At 44.2% G+C, this 22181-nt stretch overlaps 1 long non-coding RNA gene across 1 annotated transcript in view; it reads left to right on the top strand.

The window, feature by feature from the left end:
* LOC111558539 overlaps positions 1-22181 on the top strand; it is a 160773-nt gene that overhangs the window by 126624 nt on the left and 11968 nt on the right. Inside the window, exon 14 of the long non-coding RNA XR_006592220.1 lies at positions 15995-16212. This is a non-coding gene — a long non-coding RNA (uncharacterized LOC111558539). The remainder of the gene's footprint in view (positions 1-15994; positions 16213-22181) is intronic.

The following is a 22181-nucleotide window of genomic DNA, read 5'->3' as shown; positions in this document are numbered from 1 at the left end:
CTTAGGTCATATGGTATGCCACACCCCTGTTTGTAGTGTCTGCTTCGATATTAAAGGCTCTGAGAAGGACTGCAGGAGAGAAACTTGTCTAAGGTTATTTAAGTGCTCATTTATAACACTGAGATTTGACTCAGTATCTATCCCTTTATTGACTAACATCTACGAATATCTATGAAGCTTGTGGTGAGAAAGGCTGATCTTGGTTTTCAAAAGCAAAGCCTTGAAGTCAGATAGTTCTGCCAGTTAATTGGTGAAACTTCATTTTCTCATCTGCTGAAGGGGCTAATAGTCACTTATCTGGGGTACTGCTGTGAGAGTCCAGTGGGAGAATCTATGTAAAGGGCCAACACGGTATCGTTCTATTTCTGTTCCTTCATCGTCTCCATTTCTTCAGGCATTCAGTAAGTACATATTTATTGAGTGCCAAAGGGCACAGCTCTTTCTGGGTGGAAATACTCTGGGTGTCTTGCCTTTCTTGCTGCTCTGAGCTGTGCTGAGATCTTATAGACTTGGGAAAACTCAAGCTCTACCTCCTATAGTTTTTTTCCTCATGCTGTTTCTTATAAATGATGGCATGATTCCAGGGCTTCTCTGACCTCACGCTGGCCACTGGGGAGCATGTAGTGTGTACTGTGTGGGCACCTGCCTCTGTGGAATGTGAAAGTCAAAGCCTGCAGTGGTGCATCCGGGACCGGGAAGCCAGGTTTCCCCACAGCATCATCCCTGTCAGCACCTGACCAGCTGCGCTGCGGGTCTCTTGGCTTGAAAATTCTGGAAATTCAAGGCCCTTTGTAACTTTCGTGTGGCAATAATCAGAATTAACTCCTTATGAGTAGATAATATTCTGATTGAATCATCATGCACAGAAAATTCAGGGGTGCGTGGGTGGCTCTGTCAGTTAAGCATCCAACTTTGGCTCACATCATGATCTCCTAGCTCGTGGGTTCTAGCCCCGTGTTGGACTCTGTGCTGACAGCTCAGAGTCTGGAACCTGCTTTGGATTCTGTGTGTGTGTGTGTGTCTCTCTCTGCCCCTCCCCTGCTCTCTGTCTCTCTGTTTCTCTCTCTCTCTCAAAAATAAATAACCATTCTAAAAATATGTACAAAAAGAAAAAAGAAAATTCTACCCAGTCAGAAGTTACTGAGAGTCAGTTTTGCCAGGGACACCCGATGTGAGAGGCTCTGTGTTAAAGCCTTTCACTTACCTTGTCTCATTTAATCATCATAAATGACCCAATTATTATCCTAGTTTTTACAGATGAAGAAAAGAAACTGAGGCACAGGGAGGTTAGTTTGCCCAGTCCACACAGCTCGGAAGTAATGGTGCCAGCATTTGATTGTGGGCAGTCTGACTCCAGAGCCCGGGCTCTTCCTAACCACTGTGGTCTTTTCAACCCAATTAATTACTACTTTAAGTTTACAGATGTGGAAACTGAGGCTCAGAGGTAAAATTATTTGACCAAGCCACACAGCTAGTAAATGCTAGAGCCAAAACCTGATCGCAAGTCTCTCTGGCTCCAGAGTGTTCACGCTTTTCATAGCAGAACAGCTCCTCCCTGCTTTGTGGTTCCACATGCAGCACTAACATATGTCACATGCAGGAGCTGGCTGCAGCCTTGAAGCCGTCCTCCGTACCGTGATTTACTAGTCCCCCCACATACAGGTGGTCTGAGCGGAGTTGGAGTTGAAGTAACTCGCCAAGACCACACAGCTCTATGTATGGGAGCCTGGGGTCTAGTCCTCCTGTTATGTTTGGGCTCTAGCCCGAAACACTCTTCCTCTCTCTTCCTTGCTAATTCTTCTCATCACTCAGATCTCGCATCAAATGCCACCTTCTTGGGATGGCTTCTCTGGCCCTTCAAAATAGTTCAGTATCCTCTTTTGGTGGTTTGTAGAGCATCCCTTAGTTTTCTTTCTCACTTTTTTTTTCTCATTTGTTTTTAACTTGAGAGAGAGAGAGAGAGAGAGAGAGAGAGAGAGAGAGAGAGAGAGAGAGCGCAAGTGGGGAAAGGGGCAGAGGGAGAGACAGAATCTTAAGCAGGCTCCATGCTCATGACCCTGGGATCATGACTTGAGCCGAAATAAGAGTCTGATGCTCAAACGACTGAGCCAACCAGGTGCCCCCTTTTTTACTTCTAAGTTATCTATTTGTGGATTATTTTTTAAAAAATGCTTATTTATTTATTTTGAAAGAGAGAGAGCATGCACGGGCAAGCACCCAAGTTGGGGAGGGGCAGAGAGAAAGAAAGAGAATTCTACACAGGCTCCGTGCTGTCAGCACAGAGCCCCACGCGTTCTCAGTCTCATAGACCTCGAGATCATGCCTTGATCTGAAATCAAGAGTTGGATGCTTAACCAGCTGAGCCACCCAGCCTCCCCTATTTGTGTGATTATTTTATATGTATCTGCCTTTCCCTAGAATGTCCACAATATGAGGCAGAACTCACATCAGTGTTGTACAATAGTACCTCCAGTGTTTAATACAGTTTTTAGCATATGGCTAAAAGTGGTAGTTATTATTATATATAACAAATATGTCTATGTGTATGTTTACATATGTATATGTGTATGTGTATGTGTATGTGTATGTATATGTATATGTGTATATATTAGGCTCATCCACTCCTCCTCCTAATGCATCAATTTCAGAAAGGTCATTTAGCAGCGTGATTGTTGCAGCTCCCTGATTTCTTGCTCTTGCAGACATTGCTAATCAGTCACCATACTCTCTTCTGCTGAGTGTCTGGGGAGCCTCAAAACTCCTCTCAAGGCAATGCTCCAAGCAGCCACAATTGATTAATTGGACTTGGCCCCCAAAATGAAACCTGGCCATCGCATATGGGGAAACTATTCTCATATATTCCCTACAGTCATATAGTCCTAGTTTTCTGCATTTGAAATCACTTGGAGAATTAAAAAAAAATACTGATTTTTTTGGGGGGTCTTGTTCAAGAGATTCTGATCAACTCGGCCACAGTCACTGGCTGGCCAAATGGTATCAATTCTGGCCAGTTCTTGTCTGAATTTCATTTTTCCTTGTGTTGTTTATTTTCTTTTATGTGTAGTGTGAAATAACTCTATTGAGGAAAATACAGAGTTGAGGGCATTGAGGATACAGAAATGATGGAAAGATTGGTCTCGATTCTCAGTAGCCCTCTCACTAATGTAGGAGACAGAGCAGCATAAAGAACCCTTGAATAGCAGATTGTTATGAAGCTAATTTATAGATGCATGAAAGCACAAGGGAATATGTGGCAAAGGAAGAGAGAAACTCTACCTGGGAGTATCTGGAAAAACATTCTGAAGGAGGTTGGAGCTGCACAAATTCTTGAGGAACAGGTGGGCTGGAAAACCCATGGTGAATCCAAATCACAGAAGACTTGGAATGCCAGGCAGAGCCGTGTGGAGCCAATGAAGTAAGGAAAATGACATGGTTTTCAGACTTGATCTTCAGGAAATAAACTTTGGCAGCAAGATGGAGGGTGCTTGGAGAAGGGTGGAAGAGAAGCCTTGGTGTGAAGTCTCTAGTCTAATTTATGATGGTGGAGGGAGTCATATAAGTGAATTGGAGGTGGAATGGGATTTTGGCAATATGGGAGAAATATTGACTGTGACTCAAGAGAAATCTATGAAAATTAATTGTATACTTCCTCTAATTGCTTTGCATTGCACTGTGAGCTCCTTGGAAAAAGATTGCCATTCCTAATCTGGGCCAGGTACTGTGTCAAATATTTTAAGTAGATCTCCTCATCAATCCTCATAGCAATTCCACAGAGTTGTTTCCATTTTGTGGATGAGGATCCTGAAGTCAGAAATATATTAAATGACTTTCCCAGTGTTACACAGCCAATGGCTTGCAGAGTCAGGATTCTAGTTTAACCCTGGAGCGCGTGCATCGAACTGTGTGATGATTCTGTGTTAATTACTGTTCTATTCCAGTGGTTTCCAGCCACCAAGGATTTTGTGTTCCCTCATTCAGGGGAGACATTTAGCCATTCCCGTAGATGGTTTTGCTTGTCTCAACTGGAGTGAGGGGGTTGCTGCATGCACTCAGTGGACAGAGGGATGTTGCTGAAAATCCTACAATGCACAGGATGGTCTCCCCACCGCCTCCTCTCTCCCCAGGAAAGAATTATCCAGTCCTAAATGTCAGTGGTGTTGAGGTTGAGAAACCCTGTTCTATTTCCAGGTCTAACTCAGTGCCTGGCACACAGTTGAATGTATGCTGACTTAAGGAGAGGTCCTGAATATGCATTCATACTTACGTAGTTTTATAAATTTAAATTTATGTGAATATAGCTCCTTACAAATATACCTTCTTTAATCCTGCTGTACTCTTCTGGTCATGAAAATTTCACTGTGTGTGTCATCTTTATTTCCTCTTGAATCTGTAACTTTGGGGCAATGTTTCTAATTTATCCTATTCCAAGTCTTATCTCCTGTAATTATGGTGTCTCCTGGCTTGGCCATCGTCCCGTGGATTGGAATTTCATTTTAAATCCTCCAGTTGCTGTACCGACTTAGAAAAGATTTGGGGGTTTTTGTGTGTTTTCGTTTCTGGTTCCTGCCCCATCCTGTTGGAATTCATTGCATCACCCTATACTTTCCTTGCTTGATTACATGGTATGGGCTAGCAAGGAGCTTGGCATCTACTTTGGGGGATGGGCTGCCTGCTCTGGCTCACCAGAGAAGCTCCCTGAATAATGAGATCCATGTCAAAACTCACTGAATGAAGTGGTTGTGGCCGGAGTCCTGAGTTCCCATCCAGAAAGCAACATATTCCTGAACTTGGGTGATGTGGGCTTGGAAAGTTCCATCCCTTGTTGTAAACCAGCTGAGCTTTGTGCAAATCCATTCTGATTACATTGCCCTGTATCAGGTGTCCAGCGGACAGCTGTTCCTCAAACTCCTCCTTCCCCCCCCCACCCCCCCAGCCCCTGATACACTCTGGGATTTTCTTTCTTTTTTTCTTTCTGTCTTTCCTTTTTTTTTTTGAATGATAGCCACTTAAGAGCTCTTCTCATTTCCCCAATTCCTAAATTCCACATTTTCAGTCCATTTTGTCATACTTTCTTTTGGTGCGGCTGCAATTAGGGAGAGGGATACCCAGTTGCATTCTTTAGCAATAGGGTCATTATTAGGAAAGAGCTGAGGAGTAAGGGAGTCATCTAGAGATATAGCTTGATGAGAGGTTAATTAGTGTCTCCCGTGATCCCTAAAGTCTGATTGTAGGGGTGCCTGTGTGTGATCCAGCTGGATTCTCCAAAGATGCTCAAGAAGAAACAAGTGAACACAGAGAGTCCTTACGGTTACTCACACCTATGTCTTTACTTCCACTTGACCTTCATGATTGTTTAAGTTGTTGAATACTGTTGTGGGCCATACGTCCACAGACCCATAAAGGCAAGTGTGATCATTAGCTGGAGTCGAGGAGATCCCTCAGGACCACTCTCACACTTAACTGCTCCGGATGTGATTTTATTTGATAAATGATGATGCCATTGGTTTGGAAGCATTACATTATAAATAGCAGGAAAACAACAAGCTGGAAAGTTCAAAGACAAAGCTTCAACTTCAGATAATGCTCTCACTGAAGACTTGATTTTTTTCCATCTTTCTTCCGGATTTCACACTAACTCTGTTTCTTTCTTTGTTCCCAAGATGCATACCAACAGCTCCATATCTTCTTGCCTTATCCAGCAAATGTGAAAACTTCTTTCCCTGAGATTTCTCGGTGTAAAGTCTTGAGATTCATTCTGAATTGGCTAAAGTTTTAGAAATGCCCTGAATCAACTTTCTGGCTAAGCATGGACAGGGCTGAGTGGCATGGCCTGACTTATGACCTCTGTACCAAGGGAGCAGGTGGAAGTCAGACCATTAGCAAAGAGGGTGGTAGGTGGCAAAGAGATAGCCAACCAAAGTCCATTATAAGATTTATGCTTGGTCTTCTGGACGTTTGAATATCAGCAAAGTGTTAAAATAATACTTTGACCTCTACCTTCCTTTGTATTTGAGGACCCCCCTCCACCAAATTTCTGACCCTATGAAACCCATTCACTACCACCGTCTGCAAGGCTGCGGCTCTCAAATCTAGACCTGATTCTTTTTAACTGGGCAGGAATGGTGGTATGATTTTGATAACCATCTTAACTTTAAAGAACTATTCAGAAATATTAGTAATGCAAATGCATTCATAAATGCAACCACTTGCATTCATTCATTCTAATATATTTTTATTCTTCATTCTTTTATCCCATCCCATTGGAAAACATAGATTAAATATCTGCCACGTACCAATCACTCTGCAAGATCCTAAGATCCAAGGACAAATAGCACGCTAAACTCAGAGTTTAAAAGGAAGTAAGAGAGACAGGCATATAAACAATTAACAGTCATAAAGGTTTTTTTTTTGGTAAAATTATAAAAAAGTATTTAAAAATAGCCACTTCCCTAAACTCCAAACCACTGTGGTGTGTGTGTGTGTGTGTGTGTGTGTGTGTGTGTGCGCGCGTTGCTAGTCAATTTCTATTTCCTACCTACTTTCCTGGTCTAAATGTCTTCAACTTGTCACTATTCTTCACTCAATTTTTTAAAAATATTTATTTATTTATTTTTGAGAGAGAGACAGTGAGTGTGAGTGGGGGAGGGAAAGAGAGAGAGAGAGAGAGAGAGAGAGAGAGAGAGAGAGAAAATCCCAAGCAGGCTCCATGCTGTCAGCACAGAGCCTAATACGGGGCTCGAACTCACAAACTGTGAGATAATGACCTGCGCCAAAACCAGAAGTCAGACCCTTAACTGACCGAGCCACCCAGGCGCCCCCCCTCACCCTTTTTGTGACACCTGTATTTCTTTTACTTATTGGGGTCATCTTGTACTCTACTCCTAGGACTCCACACAACTAGCCCCAGAACCAGTCAGTGTCATGTACACCTGGGGTTGCCTTAACAAACATATGGTTGATGACCAGAAGAACACTGATGCTTTCTAGATAGTGTCTCACTTTCGCTGTGGCATAGACTTCTTACAACAAGGACTTTTGGGTTCTACGGTTGCTAGGAAAGTGAGACCTATATCTTTCTTTAATTGAATTTAGATGTTTAAAAGTAAGCTCTTTGCTTCCTTTCTCTTAAGGAAAAAAATGTTTCCCACATGCTTTATGGGCCGTAAGAGTCACACCCAGGCAGTGGGAAGGGAGAGTGATTTGGCGTCAGACTGGTCTAAATTTGGACCCCTGATTTGCGATTCACTGGCTCTGTTACCTTGATTCTTTTTTTTCTTAAATGTTTATTTATTTTTGAGAGAGAGAGAGAGCATGAGCCAGGATAGGGCAGAGAGAGAGGGAGGCACAGAATATGAGTGAAGCAGGCTCCAGGCTTTGAGCTATCAGCACAGAGCCCGATGCGGGGCTTGAACTCACAACTGTGAGATCATGACTTGAGCTGAAGTCGGACGTTTAACCGACTGAGCCACCCAGGCTCCCCTGTTACCTTGATTCTTAATCTCCATGAACCGTAGATCGTTTTCCTGTCAAACAGGAGCACAATTCCTACCGCACAGATAGTGGAGAATTTCACGTTAGATGTATGAGAGAGCACGTAGCACAGCATTTGGGGTATGGACAGCTTGGTTGTACTTTATTTCCTCTCCATTTCTTCTGTGCTATTTCTTTTTTCCTTTTGACCCAAACGGCCTAGTGACTGTTTAATAATGGGTCACAAGGTCCTGGGGGGTAAGAAAGCTTTAGGAAGGGACTTTTACCATGTTTTAATGCTGCCATTTGTCTTGTGATGTAAATGACTATATATATGGATATATACCTATATATCTCTCTCTCTATGTATCTATATCTATATCTATATCTATATCTATATCTATATCTATATATCTATATATATTTAAGTTCTAACAAATATGCAGCCAATATAATTTTTATCATTAATCAAATACGTTGCAGGAGTGCCTGGGTGGCTCAGTTGTTTAAGCGTCCAGCTTCGGCTCAGGTCATGATCTCGCGGTTCGTGAGTTCGAGCCCCGTGTCGGGCTCTGTGCTGACAGCTCAGAGCCTGGAGCCTGCTTTGGATTCTGTGTCTTCTCTCTCTGCCTCTCTCCTGCTCATGCTCTGTCTTTCTCTCAAAGATAAATAAACATTAAAAAAATTTTTTTTAAAAAGTATGTTGCCATGAAAATGAATATGGCAAATGATGGGCTGTTGTCTTCTTAAGCAAAGTGACATATTCTGAACATATGTAGCTAAGGAAGCTCTCACACAGTGTCCTAGTGTGTCCCTGAGTGGTTTGTAATGTTAGCCGACCAACAAGGAAGTAATTATTATCATCAAATGTATTGAAAGAAAACAGTATTTATTCAGCAGCTTCTATGAGCTAGGGAGTGTGCTATGTGCTTTCTGCCTTCACATATATTTTTTAATCCTCCCTAATAAAATATCCCAGATTCTTGGACTTCAGTGTCAAGGGAAGAATGAGATATTGCTCTTACCATTGCAAGCTTTTCTGCTTCATCACTGGTATCTTTAGCAGTTGTTGTGGGAAATCTCTCCAAAAAGCCAAGCATAACAATTGGTAATGCTTCACACATAATGGGCCTATTTGCCGATAAGGTTACAGTTGGCTTCTCACAGCCTTTCCAAGAAATGTAGACTTTTACATTGTGTGTTTATTTATCTGGACCTTGACTTCCATGTTCATTTTACAAAATCTGAATTTGTAACAATTTCTTAAAAACTACCCTGTTTACAGAATACTATCCTTTACCAGTTACCATTTCATTTTCTACTACTTTCCTACAAATAAGGCAAATCCCATGAAGTTAGCTGATGGTTCTGTGGTTCTTGCTACCAAAAAAGTCTCCTAAATTCATCCACATTTCCCCATTTTCTCTTCCAAGGTTCTGATGGCTGGTATTTCGCACTGCATGGCTACAGTGGTGAGGGATCGTTTGGAGTCCTTACTAGGTACCAAACACTGTTTTGGGTACTATATGCCAATTATTGCACTTAATTGCTCCTGAGAACATCGTTGGAAGTAGGAGGCATTTGTGAACCTATCTTCAGATGTGGAAACTGAGGTACCAAGAAGTTCAATATTTTCCTCACCGCTTGGAAGTGACATAGCTAAGAATCAAATCTAGGCAGTTGGACCCTAGAGCTCATGCTTTGGACCACCACCTGCTTTTATCACTCCAACATTTATGCAGGAGTTTCCTAACTGGTTTCATTGCATCCACTCTTTTTTAAAAATTATTTTTTAATGTTTATTTTAGAGAGAGAGACAGAACACAAGTGGGGGAGAGGCAGAGAGGGAGGGAGACAGAATCCGAAGCAGGCTCTAGGCTCTGAGTCGGCAGCACAGAGCCCAACGCCGGGCTCAAATCCATGAACTGCAAGATCATGACCTGAGCCGAAGTCAGACGCTTAACCGACTGAGCCACCCAGGTGCCCCTCACCGCATCCACTCTTGACCTTCTAGGAATCTCTACCCTGCAGCTTGTTCTAAGCTCATTCCAATCATATCATCTTTTTTTTTTTTAAGTTTATTTATTTTGAGAGAGCGAAAAAGTGGGGGTGGGGCAGAGAGAGAGAGGGAGGGAGAGAGAATCCCAAGCAGGCTCCCTACTATCAATGTGGAGATGGATGCAGGGCTTGAACTCAAACTGCAAGATCATGACCTGAGCCAAAGTTGGATGCTTAACCCACTGAGCGACCCAGGTGCCCCTGATCATATCATCTTCTTGCTTGAAACTCCTGATGCCTTTCTTCTGCCTTACGTTTCAAGTCCAGACTCATCATGGCCCATAAGACTCTGACAGTCTGTCCTCACCTTCTCTCCAGCCTCATCTTGTTATGGTCAGTCTTTCCATCGGCTGTGTGATTGATTATGTAGTGGATTGTGTAGTGCTTTGCCCTTTCACAAGGGCCCCTGCAAAAGCAGACTTCTACCTGGATTTTTCTCCTTGTACTATTGTGTTCTGAGATTTGCATACTACTGCTAAGACTGTCTCTAAACCTTGGACATCGATGACTCCTCCCCTTGTTTTCTTCCTTCCTTCCTGATTCTTCCTTTTCACTTCCCAATGGACTTCTTGCCTACTTCCCTGTACCTCAGGGACCTACCTCCAGTTCCTGGTCCCCCCCCCCCTCACAACCCCCCATCCATCCCATTCTCAACACAAACTCTTCCTTGGTTAAGCAAACCTATGGCTTAAACTAACGCTGCTGTAGATTGATTCCAAATACTATTCTCAAACTCTGTGCCAGGATTTAGATGTTTGTATTTAGCTGATTTCTAGATGTCTCTTCTGGAAATGTGCACAGAAACTTCAAATTCAACATGCCCAAAACTGTGTTAATGGTCTTGTCTTGTAAGCTGCCAACTGCTCTTGTATTTCTACCATCAATGGTTTTTCTATCCACCCAATCATCTGTACCAGCAACTTCAGGGTCATCCTTGATGTTTCTCTGTCATTTGCCATGTCTTCGAGTGCTGGCAGTTCAATCTCTAAAGTGTCTGTTGAGTGTGCTTTGTCTTCTTCATTCCTGTTTTCTTCGACTCAGTTTAGACATATTTCATCTCTTATCTGAAATATTGCAAAAACCACCCTAATGGTTTACCTTCTAGTTAGTTCTCCATGCTATTTCTAGCAGGAGAAATCACATCAAAGGGCTTAACTTACTGTGCTCAGTGTCTCTGAGAAGCAAGGATCACCCCACTGAACTGGAAGTGGCAGTGACAGACTATCAGTGACGTGGTGACATAAAGCCCCTGACCTAGTCCTGGCTGCTTCACTGAACCCTAGAAGTTTCTAGGTTAAGATTGACAACAGCAGTGGAAAAAGCAACAGGGAAGTAGCTGTCACCATCTTCCTATGACGACTTCCAACATTTATGGCACTTTGACTATGTATTTGGCCCAATTCAAACATTTTTTTAAAGTTTATTTATTTATTTTGAGGGAGGGAGGGAGGGAGGGAGGGAGAGAGAGAGAGAGAGAGAGAGAGAGAGAGAGAGAAGGGGCAGAGGGAGAATCCCAAGCAGTCTCTGCACTATCAGTGCAGAGTCCAACAGGAGCTCAATCCCAAGAACCGTGAGATCGTGACCTGAGCTGAAATCAAGAGTCATATGCTCAACCGAGTGAGCCACCCACGTGCCCCGGACCCAGTTCAAATTTTATATACATCTTATTTGATCTAACACTCATCTGAGAGTGACCCTTGATATAGCAGTGGATTTATAAAGAAATCTGTACCTTCTTAACAAGACTCGGATTCTCTTTGGAAATCCAATCCCATTGGTGGGTGCAGTATTGGTGGGATTTTATATCAAGTGCCCGCCCCTCCCCTGGCAAGGGGTAGTTACTTGACTCAAGCAAGGCCAATGTACTTTTCAGTGGAACTTTAAATCTTAAAGGATGACAGAATGGAAAAAATTTGGGGGGCTCATTTACTTCTGAGGTGGCACCTCTATGAGATGGTTTAGTAGTCTTTTCAAGCAGATCCTAAATGCCAGGCTGATTTCTGTCCTGATGCATGCTCTATTTCCAAGCCTGGCTCTCCAGCCTCTAGCCTTCTGTCCATTCTGTGCATTGATTAAATATCTTGCCAATGAATTCTTCCTTGTTTTTCTTCCTCCTCCTTTAACTTCACTTAGCCAAAGTGGGTTTCGATTGCCCGCAACCGGAGAACCCCAACTGATGCCGAAATCATCCCACGAAAACCTTTTGCTGTAGAGGTAGGAAAATTGAGGTCTCTCTGTAACTTGCCTCAGGTCACGTGGGGAGTTAATAGCAGAATCTTTATGTAAAGAATATTTTGTCATTCCTAGTCTAGTATTCTTTGGCTTAGAGTGGCTCAAGAATGATCCTGAGGCCCAGAGTTCCTTGGTTTGAATACTTGGTTCCATGATATGTTTATCTTTGTGATTTTGGATAAGTCACCTAATCTCTTTCTGCCTCTGTTTTCTCACTCATAAAATTTGGAGAATAATAGCACCTACCCTGTGTGGTTGTTGTATAGATCATATCGTGTAATGCTATATGAAACATCGTCAGAGAGATACAAATATTAGTAATTACTATTGTTGTTTTCACTGCACCCACTGGCCACTGTAGGAATATTGTTGCTGTTATAAATAGTTTGTTTGCAGCACTGGTGAGGAATATTTTAACTGTATTATCCTAGTCTTTTTTAGTTGGAGAACTCTAATTCAGATATCCAAAGTGCCCCCTCCGCAAATGGCCAGGAAGGGTGCTGGTGGCTTGGTAGCAGAGAGTTTATTCTGTCTCTTTTTTACTCTGAAAAAAAATATCATTAAAAAGGACTGTTATTTTCTTCTTCTTTTTTCTAACCAATGAAATAGACATCAAAGTACAGAGTGTTTGACAAGAGGACCAGTTGGTTCCATTCAGGGGCACATTATGAATTGTTCGTTTTTGACAGGGGGAACAATTCATTACATTTTGTTTATGTAGCACCTCCCGAGGGTCCATTTCTAAGTGGTTCACAAAAGGCTTGCTCTCACTGGAACACGCTTGTCCTTCAGCGTTCCCAGGGACTGAAGATCATGTGTGCAAATAAAATAAACTCACCCTGAAGGCCAGTAATTTAGATTAATAAAGAGCTATGTTTATGCAACTCCATTAACAAAATTCTGCATGGCAAGTCGAACCCAATTTTCTCAGACAGCACAACCATTTCTAAACAAGACTTGATGAAGAATGGCTAGTTTTTTGGGTATACAAAGTAAGGAGAAGGTCTTTTCATAGTCCTCAGACCCCCAGGATGATTTCAGGAGACCACTCAGAGGTTGAAGCAGCTTGAATTTGGAAGACTCTGTATCTGTAGAAATTAAGTCAGACCCCTCTCTCCATCCCATCATCTTCCCATCCTTCCATCACACATGCACTTCTTTTTAAGAAATCTCTCACAGATGTGTAAGTAGTAGAATCTAGACTCTTTTGTTTATATCTGGGTGTTCCAACAGGAGAGCCAGGAGAGGCAGAAGCATATTGGGGAGAGAGATTCGTTATATACCACCCAGTGGGTCCTAATAATAACCATGTGAGTAGCACTTTCTTTTATTCTCTATGCCTTCTGGAAGAGTGAAGGCCCAGAGCAGTTCCAAAGCTTGCCCAAAGGAAAGGAAGCTCCCATTTACTGGGTACCTGTTACATAGCGGACATGATGTGAGAGGTTTTCATATTAGTGATTTATTGCATTGTCTAGAGAACACTGAAATGTATGTGTGTGTTCATTTGATAGATACAGAAACAGAGGGCACTGAAGAGTCACAGAACAGCTGATATCACTAGGAAGCAGGAGGCTGAAAAGTCTATGGTCTTCCCATGGCCTCATGTTGCCTCCCCAGAGACCACCTACGGTCAAGGCCCTCACCCTCTGCCAACCCCAGTCCTTCTGTGACATCCTGGCTTTCTTCCCCTTTTCCTCCAAAATGTCAATAAGAAGGGTCAGAAAGGAAAACCACAGCGTCCACACAAATAGCTGAGGGAGGGCTAGGGTGTGAGAAGGGTCCGTCGGAGTGTGTGGTCGTACGAAGATAACGTTTTCCACCAGGGCTGGGAGCCCAGGGAACGTGTGTCCCCTCCAGGGCTGCCTTTTGCACTGGTGTTTCCTGAATGGTGGTTGATCAGCCTTTCCCTCCTCGTCTACACCTCGGTTCAGCGGTGATGGAGCAGGCGCCTCCTGTGCTCTCTTCTGTGCCGGTTCTCAGCAGTTCCTTTCCTTTCTGGATGTCTGCCTCCCTTGACTTCAGTTCCTGTCTCCACATAGGTGACCCCACACCTGGACCTTCCGCCTAGGCCTTTGTCTTGAGCACCACCCCTCCCGCTCATGAAGGTGTTCGATGGCCACCGATGTGCCCTACTCTTGCACTCTGTTCCAGAAGACAGGGGCATCCACACCTACTGTCTTCTAGTCACAACAGGTTAAGATAGCTATCAACTCACTTAGTACACAGTCTGGTTTTTTTTGGATACCTCCGTGAGCACCAGCCAAGTGTGCTCAGGGCTAGCATGCAAAACGTAGAAAACAAAGTCCTAATTTCTGTGAAACTTCCGGTCCGTGATGGTATATTCTATGTGTGTTGGGGGATGGGGTGCTACTGAGGGGATCAGCCAGACTTCTCTTCGTGTAGTGCTTATTCCTCTATTACAACCCTGCTTTCTTCTGCCTGTTGTATGGGTTGTTTTCTACACATCTGTCACCCACTTTTGCATGGAGCCCCCAGATACTCTCTTAGTCGTCTCTGAGGCCTTCCCTGCTCCAGCACGCTGGTATGGTACCGAGTGGGTCCTCAATAAGTACACTTGAATAAATGGATGAATTTAGAGGCCAAGATGTGGGTGAGGAGAAAATCCATCCCTTGCTAACTGCTGGAGCGGGACAACCTATCCCTTACTCAGCAGTACTGTTAGAGGTAGTGCTTAAATATTGGTTGTACTTTAAAACATGTTGTATCTATACTTAAAAAAATTTTTATTATTATTTTTATTTTAGAGAGGGAGAGTGTGTGAGTGGGGGAGAGGGAGGGAGGGAAAGAGAGAGAGAGAGAGAGAGAGAGAGAGAGAGAGAGACAGAGAGAATGAATCCAAGCAGGCTCCATGCTGTCAGCACAGAGCCTGATGTGGGTCTTGATCCCCCCACCCTGGGATCATGACCTGAGCTGAAATCTAGAGTCGGATGCTCAACCAAGCTGAGCCACCCACGAGCCCCAAAACATGCTGTATTTGTGAAACCAGTTCCTTGGAATAAAGGAAGAACTGGTAACATATTTCAAGGGTTTATCCTTATGCTAGGCATTGTCTGAACACTCCTGTGCAATCTGGTTTCATCTGCCCATAGGTCCTGGGAGGTAGCATTATTTTCCTTGCTTTAGAGGTAAAGATACTGAAGCTTAGAGAGGTTAGGTACTTACTGAAGGTCATATGGCTAGTATGCAGCCGAGCTGCGTATGGCCTGTCTTAATCCAACGCTTGTGTGTTTTCAGAGCCCGCCCTGTAATATTTCCAGTTCATTAAAAGCTGAAATAGGTATCTGGCTGAAGGGTCAATCATCACTTAATGTCATTCAATTTTCTATTATCTCAGGTTCTCCAAAACCCTTGAATTGTCACAGTGAAGAGAGTCTCAACCCTGATAGACACGGGTGTATTATTTCTATATTTTTACATGTTTAGGAAACAAATTTTTCAAGGAAGAAGGTGGACTTTTCAGTCTTTCTGGCAGAGCCGAGCGTTGGTTAGGATGATGCCGATCAATGCGCGTCCATGGGGTGTCAGTTCTCTCCACAGGCTCCTATCTGTCTGTGGCCACCATCAATAAAGCCCTGTAAGCAGATCTGTACGTTTGGGGCCCGGCTGGCGAGGCACGTGCCATGAAGCACCCCGTCCCCGATAATCGAACTCTTGTAAGCTGCGTTGAATGAGATTCTTTCTCCCAGGAGAAGTATATGTTTGTTTGTTGGCATGGTCCTAAATGACTTAAAGAAAAATGCCGGAAACCAGTACCGCGTTCTTCCCTGAAAGGAACATTGGCCCTTTGTTCAAGAAATGCATTTGCAGAACGGCTTCTGAGTAAGTCCTTGGAAGTCCTCACGGTTTATATGTCTTTGTAAGCTCCTGGCATTGAAGGACTGAGGTTTTTCTTTTGCTTTTTTCTCCCCCAATGAATCCAACATTGTATTGAACACACTCTCACTCAATTTTGATAAAACCAACAACTCACAAAGCCAACTTGAGTGGAAAGAGTCGGAGCATGAGTAAAATTCACTATTGTCGGAGGCTGTTTAGTGTTAAAAGGTTAGAAATGTGGGTATTGAGGCTGGAGCCCCACTATTTTCTTACATCCTTTTTGTTCTGGAATAGCATCATGTTTGTTTTAGTAACTGCACTGCTGTTCGGATAGACAGCGGTTGAAAGTATTTTCTCTGGCACCTGTACGTAGTTTGCCTTTTGTTTTTCTCCACAGGTCTGTGGGCTGACTGTGCGAGAGGCCATGTGGGCCCTCAGGAGTCTAGGGCTTTATGGTAAATGGAGGCAGGTATAAACCTGGCTTCCTTGGCTACTCTCTCTGACCGTGATGCGGGGGAAGTTCTTCATCTCTCCAAACCTCACTTTCCTCCATCTGCAGAATGGAAAGAATATGGCTGTTTATTCTACATGGTTGTGTTGAGGATTAAAGATGAGGTGAGTTGCCTAACACGGACACAACAGAGGTATTTAACCAACATCTGCCTGCCACCTCTCTCACCTGCTCTGCAAGGTTAGGATCCTGACTGGCCAGGAAGTTAATGGACAAGGTGTATTAGTCTGCTCCAGCTGCTGTAACAAAGCACCACAGACCATATTGCTGACACAACAGGAATTTATTTCTTCACGGTATTGGAGGTGCGAGTCCAAGATCAAGGTGTTGCAGGGTTGCTTTCTTCTGAGGCCTCTCTCCTTGGCTTGTAGTTGGCTTTCTTCTCTTTCCGTCCTCACTTGGTTTCCCCTCTCTGTGTGTCTGTGTCCTGCTCTGGTCTTATAAGGACACCAGTTATATTGGATTGGGTCCCGCCCTGATCACCTCATTATAACTTAATTAGCTCTTGAAAGACCCTGCCTCCACATTCTGAGATCCTGGGGGTTATGACTTCAACATACAAATTTTACGGGGACACAACACAGCCTGTAACATGAGAGGAGTCTGGTTGGCACCAGTGAGAATATGTGGCTGATTCTGCAAAGAAAGAACAGTTAGTTCCCCCATTCTTCCTTCTCCAGATTCTCTGCATGGGGAGCATGTAAGACGGCACTTGATTATTCCCCCCGACTTTTTGTTTGGTCTGAGTCCCATTCTCTGCCTCATTATCCAAACCAGGCAGAAAACCTGTTCAGCTCAGAATGTTTCCGCCACGTTTGTGGCTCCCAGCTCTTGTGTCACCATGGTGGGCACACGACAAATACTTAGAGTTTGTTCACTGCATTGGCCATGTATCTTGGAATATATAGCACTGTATGCATACACTATAGCTAGGTTCTCAGTAAATGTTCATGTGTTTTTTCAGCAAACATGTATTGAGCCTGAATAATACAGTCTTTGCTCCCAAGGAGCTCATTCTCCATTGGGGAAACAGACTAATAAATGTCATTTCAGATTAATAAACCTAATTGCCTTGAAGTGGGACAGAGGTAGTCGAACGAGCCTACAGGAGCATAGACAGGATGGGGCTTGAAGTTTGGGAGGAGAGGCAGGTGGTCTAGGAAGGCTAGAATTCTAGAGTCTTGCTACTGAAAGCGTGTTTCACAGATCAGCCTCATGGCATCACCTGGGACCTTATTATAAATGCCGAGTCTCAGGCTCACCCTGTGGAATCAGAATCTGCTCTGCTCCAGGACCTGCAGCCCAGACATTAGAAACTACAGTGCCCACGTGGGATAGAATGAATACTGGTGCAGCCGCTCTGGAAACCAGTACAGAGGCTTTTCAAAAAATTAGAAATAGAGCTACCCTATGACCCAGCAATTGCACCACTAAGTATTTATCCAAAGGATACAAAAATGCTGATTTGAAGGACACATGCACCCCAGTGTTTATAGCAGCTCTATCCACAATAGCCAAGTTACGGAAAGAGCCCAAACGTCCATCAACCAAGGAATGAATAAAGAAGATGTGGCATATATTATATACAATGGAATATTACTCAGCCATCAAAAAGAATTAAATCTTGCCATTTGCAACAACATGGATGGTACTAGAATGTAATATGCTAAGCAAAATAAGTCAGAGAAGGAGAAATATCGTATGATTTCACTCATATGTGGAATTTAAGAAACACCACAGGAGACCATAGGGGAAGGGAAGGAAAAAGAAGATAAAAACAAAGAGGGAGGCAAACCATAAAAGACTCTTAAATACAGAGAACAAACTGAGGGTTGCTGGAGGGGAGGTCTGTGGGGCGATGGGCTAAACGGCTGATGGGCACTTGTTGGGATGCACGTGGGTGTTATGTGTCGGGAATGAATCACTAAATTCTACTTCTGAAACCATCATTACACTATGTGTTAACTAACTTGGATTTAAATAAAATTTAAAAAATTATGAGAAATTATGGAGAGTTCTCTAAAATTAAAAAAAAAAAACAAACCCAGAATGTAAATGAGTGCAATAGGTGAGTGTAAGAAAAATCACAAAGCTCTCCGTCTATATTTTATTTGCCCATGTTTTTCCTGGAGCTTTGGTGTGGCAGAGACACAACTGAGTGCTCCCCTTTTGTACTCTAGAGTTATTGTCAGAGGTGGCTATCCAGTTGAAATGTACATTTCCCTGACTACCTGGCATCTAGTGGGGTCATGTGGCTAGTTCTTACCAATAAGAGCACACTAATGAGGTATGTGAGGATGTGACAAAGGTCCCCTCCAGGCTGGGGCTTTTAGTAAGCAGATAGGGGTTTTCTACTCTCCTTTTTCCCATTCTCTGACTGAAGACCAAACATCAAAGCCCTAAGTGATGGCAGAACCATAAGATGGAAGGAAGGAGCTTGGGTCCCTAAATCACCATCTGGAGGAAAACCAGCACCAGCGACTGTCACAAGACCATGAAATAAATGTTTATTGCATTAAATCACGCACATTTTGGGCTTTGTTAATTATAGCAGCTAGCGTTACCCTAAACACATGGACGGAATGTTCATTATCAGGACAATGACAAGCTAATGACAATAACAACCGGAACTGACACTGAGCTGCAGTGTTCATGAGGTGATAGAGGGTGGTGGAGACTGTGGTGAACTGGAGACTGCTTGCCCTGTATAAGAAGGAAGTCCCTATCCAAGCCTACTTGATTGCTGCTTGTATAAATATAGCCTCATTATTGTTAGAACTTCCAATTTTAAAATCCTGCCTCACTTTTTTTTTTAAAGCTATGTGCCAAATAAAACAAAATCTATGGGCTCAATCTGGCATATTGGCAGTAACTGGTAGATGTCTCATCTCCCTGCCGACACCTCCAGTCATTTTGCAGATGTGGAAGCTGCGAGGGTTTCTGGAATAATGCGTTGTTTCTGGTAACACACACGGAATGTCTGTTGTACAGTCGATCGAGTAAAGGATTCCTGCTTCCGGCCACCAGGGCAGGAGTAAGATCACCCGTGTTCCCCTCCTCACTGTCCCTTCTACCAGTATTCGTGCAGCTGCTGCTGCTCGAACGTAACTGGTGTTACTGGTGTGCCCTCCAAAGCCAGTTGTTTTGTTTGTTCTCATTTTATCCTCCCAACGTCCTGTGAGGTATTATCAGCATCTCCATTCTACCAGAGGGAAAACGAGGCACAGAGAGGTGGCTTGCTAAAGGTCCCTTTGGCTAATAGTTCTAGGTCAGCCTTGCTACCCGAGTTTGGGGATTTTCCTAGGGTCTCTTACATTGTCCCGCCAAGGCCAAGATGAAGACATTGGAGATGCTTGGGTTCAGATTGTTCTAGTGAAGAAGGCCAGGGTCAGCCTGGGAACAAACTCCGTTTTTTTTTTTGTTTTGTTTTGTTTTGTTTTTTATGTGAAAGGGCCTTTGGATGTTGAGTGTGAGAAGGAGGGATATGAAGTGAGGGAAAGGGAATAACTATTTCCTCCTTTCCTTTACCTGTGGGGAGAGGGGGGTACAGCGCACGACATCTAGGCTGGTGGGTGTCATGTTCCTTCTCTGTCACTTAGAGAATAAGATGTCTTTTAGGAGGTCCTGAGCATTTCTGGAACTATTGGTGTAGATCTCTATAACATTTTAACCGTGTGGCCGTATGCACGTCACCTTATTTTTTTGAGACTTGGTTTCCTCAGTTGTAAAACAAAGAGACTAGAACAATACCCCCGGTGGAGCATAACCTTTGGGCTCCGGGAGATTACAATTGGCGAGGGCCGTGCCAGGCACAGAGTAGGTCCACTGTCAATGGTAAGCGAGTGAGCCAGCAGCTCTGAAAGCATTTTGTAGATGGACTTGAATGAGCTGCACACACACCAGTGATAATAATTGTCCATGGGCTGGGGCACCTGCCAGCTCACCCATGAATCTGTCCCCAAACCGCCAGGCCTGGGCTGTGGATGCATTTCTGGATGTCCAGAGGCCAGCTTTGCAAAGAGGAGCAAACAACACCATCTATTCACAGTCTCGCGGGCTCCTCCTGCCAGAGCCCACGAGGGGTTTGGATTCAGACAGCTATTGAAGGGAAGCCACAAAGACACGTTTTCTCCCCTGTGGCCTGGAGTGAAGACAGAGCGGCCCAGGCACAAGAAGACGGTTGTTTTGCATCCGCCGGCAGCCGGCAGATTCTGTCAAAGCAGCTGAAGGAGAGAAGTCGTCAAAACACCCAGGAAAAACAAGAGCTCCGGCGCAGGCAGGAGATAAAAGATAAGGAGGGCGGCCGCCGAGGCACACAGGCCCCCTTCACTGAGCGCTGGCAGCCACCCTCTTGCCATTGTCTGGAACCACAGGCTCTGATGATGGAGGCTTTCTTATTTTTCCTCTTAAAGAAAGAATTTATTTCAGAGGAAAGAGAGTTTGTGTTGTATGAACAGTGACTGCCAAATGAAATCTTTGGTTGTTAAAGTCAGGAGGCACAGATTCAAACTGGCCCTTTGTCCCTGGTGGTGGAGAAGGTGGGCGGAGTGCCCCCTCCGTTTCAGCGCTGGCTCCCTTCTTGGCTTTGCTGCACTACCGTTGCCCTTGCTGTTGACTTTGCGGTTACAAAATGGAGGCCAGCCTCTTCGATGGCCGTCCCTGCTCTCATCCAGACTCTGCCTCTGTCCCCGGAGCCTGTAGCCACCCACCTCTCTCTATGCCCTGTCATCTTCCTTGCCTTTGTTTATATTGTCCCTTTGCCCCTGCCTGGAGGGAGTACCCTTGTCCTACCCTCCCCTGGCAGGTCCATGGGCACCTCAAGTCGACTGTGATCTTGGCGTCTTAAATCTCATGCTGTGCAACAGAGACATCCCCCAAGTTTCTTCTTTGGAGAAACAAGCTACTTAACTCCAGATTAGTGAAGAGGGGGCTAAGGAACCAGGGGGTGTATCTTAAATGTGATGTGCCTGCTACCCTACAACCGTCCATATCAAGGTATTGGGGGAGGGGCTGATGGGAATCACACAGGGGGAGGAACTAATGGATTCTTCTCAAGAAATTCCTGGGGAATGATACTCCTGTCCCCACCATCGCTCCTTCCATGCTGGCTGTCGGTGTTGGTTTGGATGGAGTTTGTGCAGAGGTGATGGTATTTAAAATAGCTCAGTCCCATTGCTTTTCAATAAGTATTTGATGAAGGCATGCTGTGTGTGCACCATCGTCAACCAGGTGAGAAGCAGCAAGCTGCTAGCTCTCTGCAGAGAGAATTGGAGGTGGAGCCAGCCCTCACAGAGGTAGGTCTGCCTCATTGGAGGTAGACCCATAAACAGGACCTCAGCCCTCACAGACTGAGGCCGACTCAGCTGCCAAGAGGGGCTGGTAGAAATGAAATGGCTGTGCACTCAGAGGCCGTGAGAAGGCTCCCTTCCCAGGAAGCAAGGAGATCGGGTGGCTCTGTCCTGTTTCCCAGTTTATGGAGAGCCGACACCCTCAGACCTAATACTCCCAGGATATGCGTGGTGGAGTTTTGGATCCAGGCTGAAATAAAGCTCTTATTTTAAATCAATAAACAGAACTTATTTTGAGCCTGGCACTGTGCTAGTCACTTTTATATTTAGCATTCTATATAATCCTCAGCATAAATTTTCCAAACAGATATCACGGTCTTCATTTAACAGATGAGGAAATTGAGTCTCCAAGAGGCGGAATAACCCGCCTCAGGGTCACAGGGACACCAAATGGCCTAGTCAGGATTCGAACCCGATTGTGTGCACTTCCAAGTCCCACGTTCCTTTTCCTTCTTTAAGACAAAATCCAGTAATGCAACAAACTTACGTGTAATTTGTAAAGCTGAATACTAAATTTATTATTTATACTTCAGCTCCTTCATTTTCAGTGTTGCCCAGATTTCCCCCTTCACACAGAATCTGGCTTTGTTCATCAGGTCGAGGTCGAGTAAGTCAGGCAGAAGTTAGAGTGATTTAACTTTTGTGCTCAGAAGGCTCTGGAATAGCTAGCTGTAAATTTCTTCCCATCCCTTTCCCCTCAGCCCTCTTTGGCAAATAAAAGGATT

Source organism: Felis catus, chromosome F2, assembly GCF_018350175.1.
Source record: "Felis catus isolate Fca126 chromosome F2, F.catus_Fca126_mat1.0, whole genome shotgun sequence".
Lineage (NCBI taxonomy): Eukaryota > Metazoa > Chordata > Mammalia > Carnivora > Felidae > Felis > Felis catus.
The sequence above is the reverse complement of the archived record's forward strand: the minus strand, read 5'-3'. Positions and strand labels throughout refer to the sequence as shown.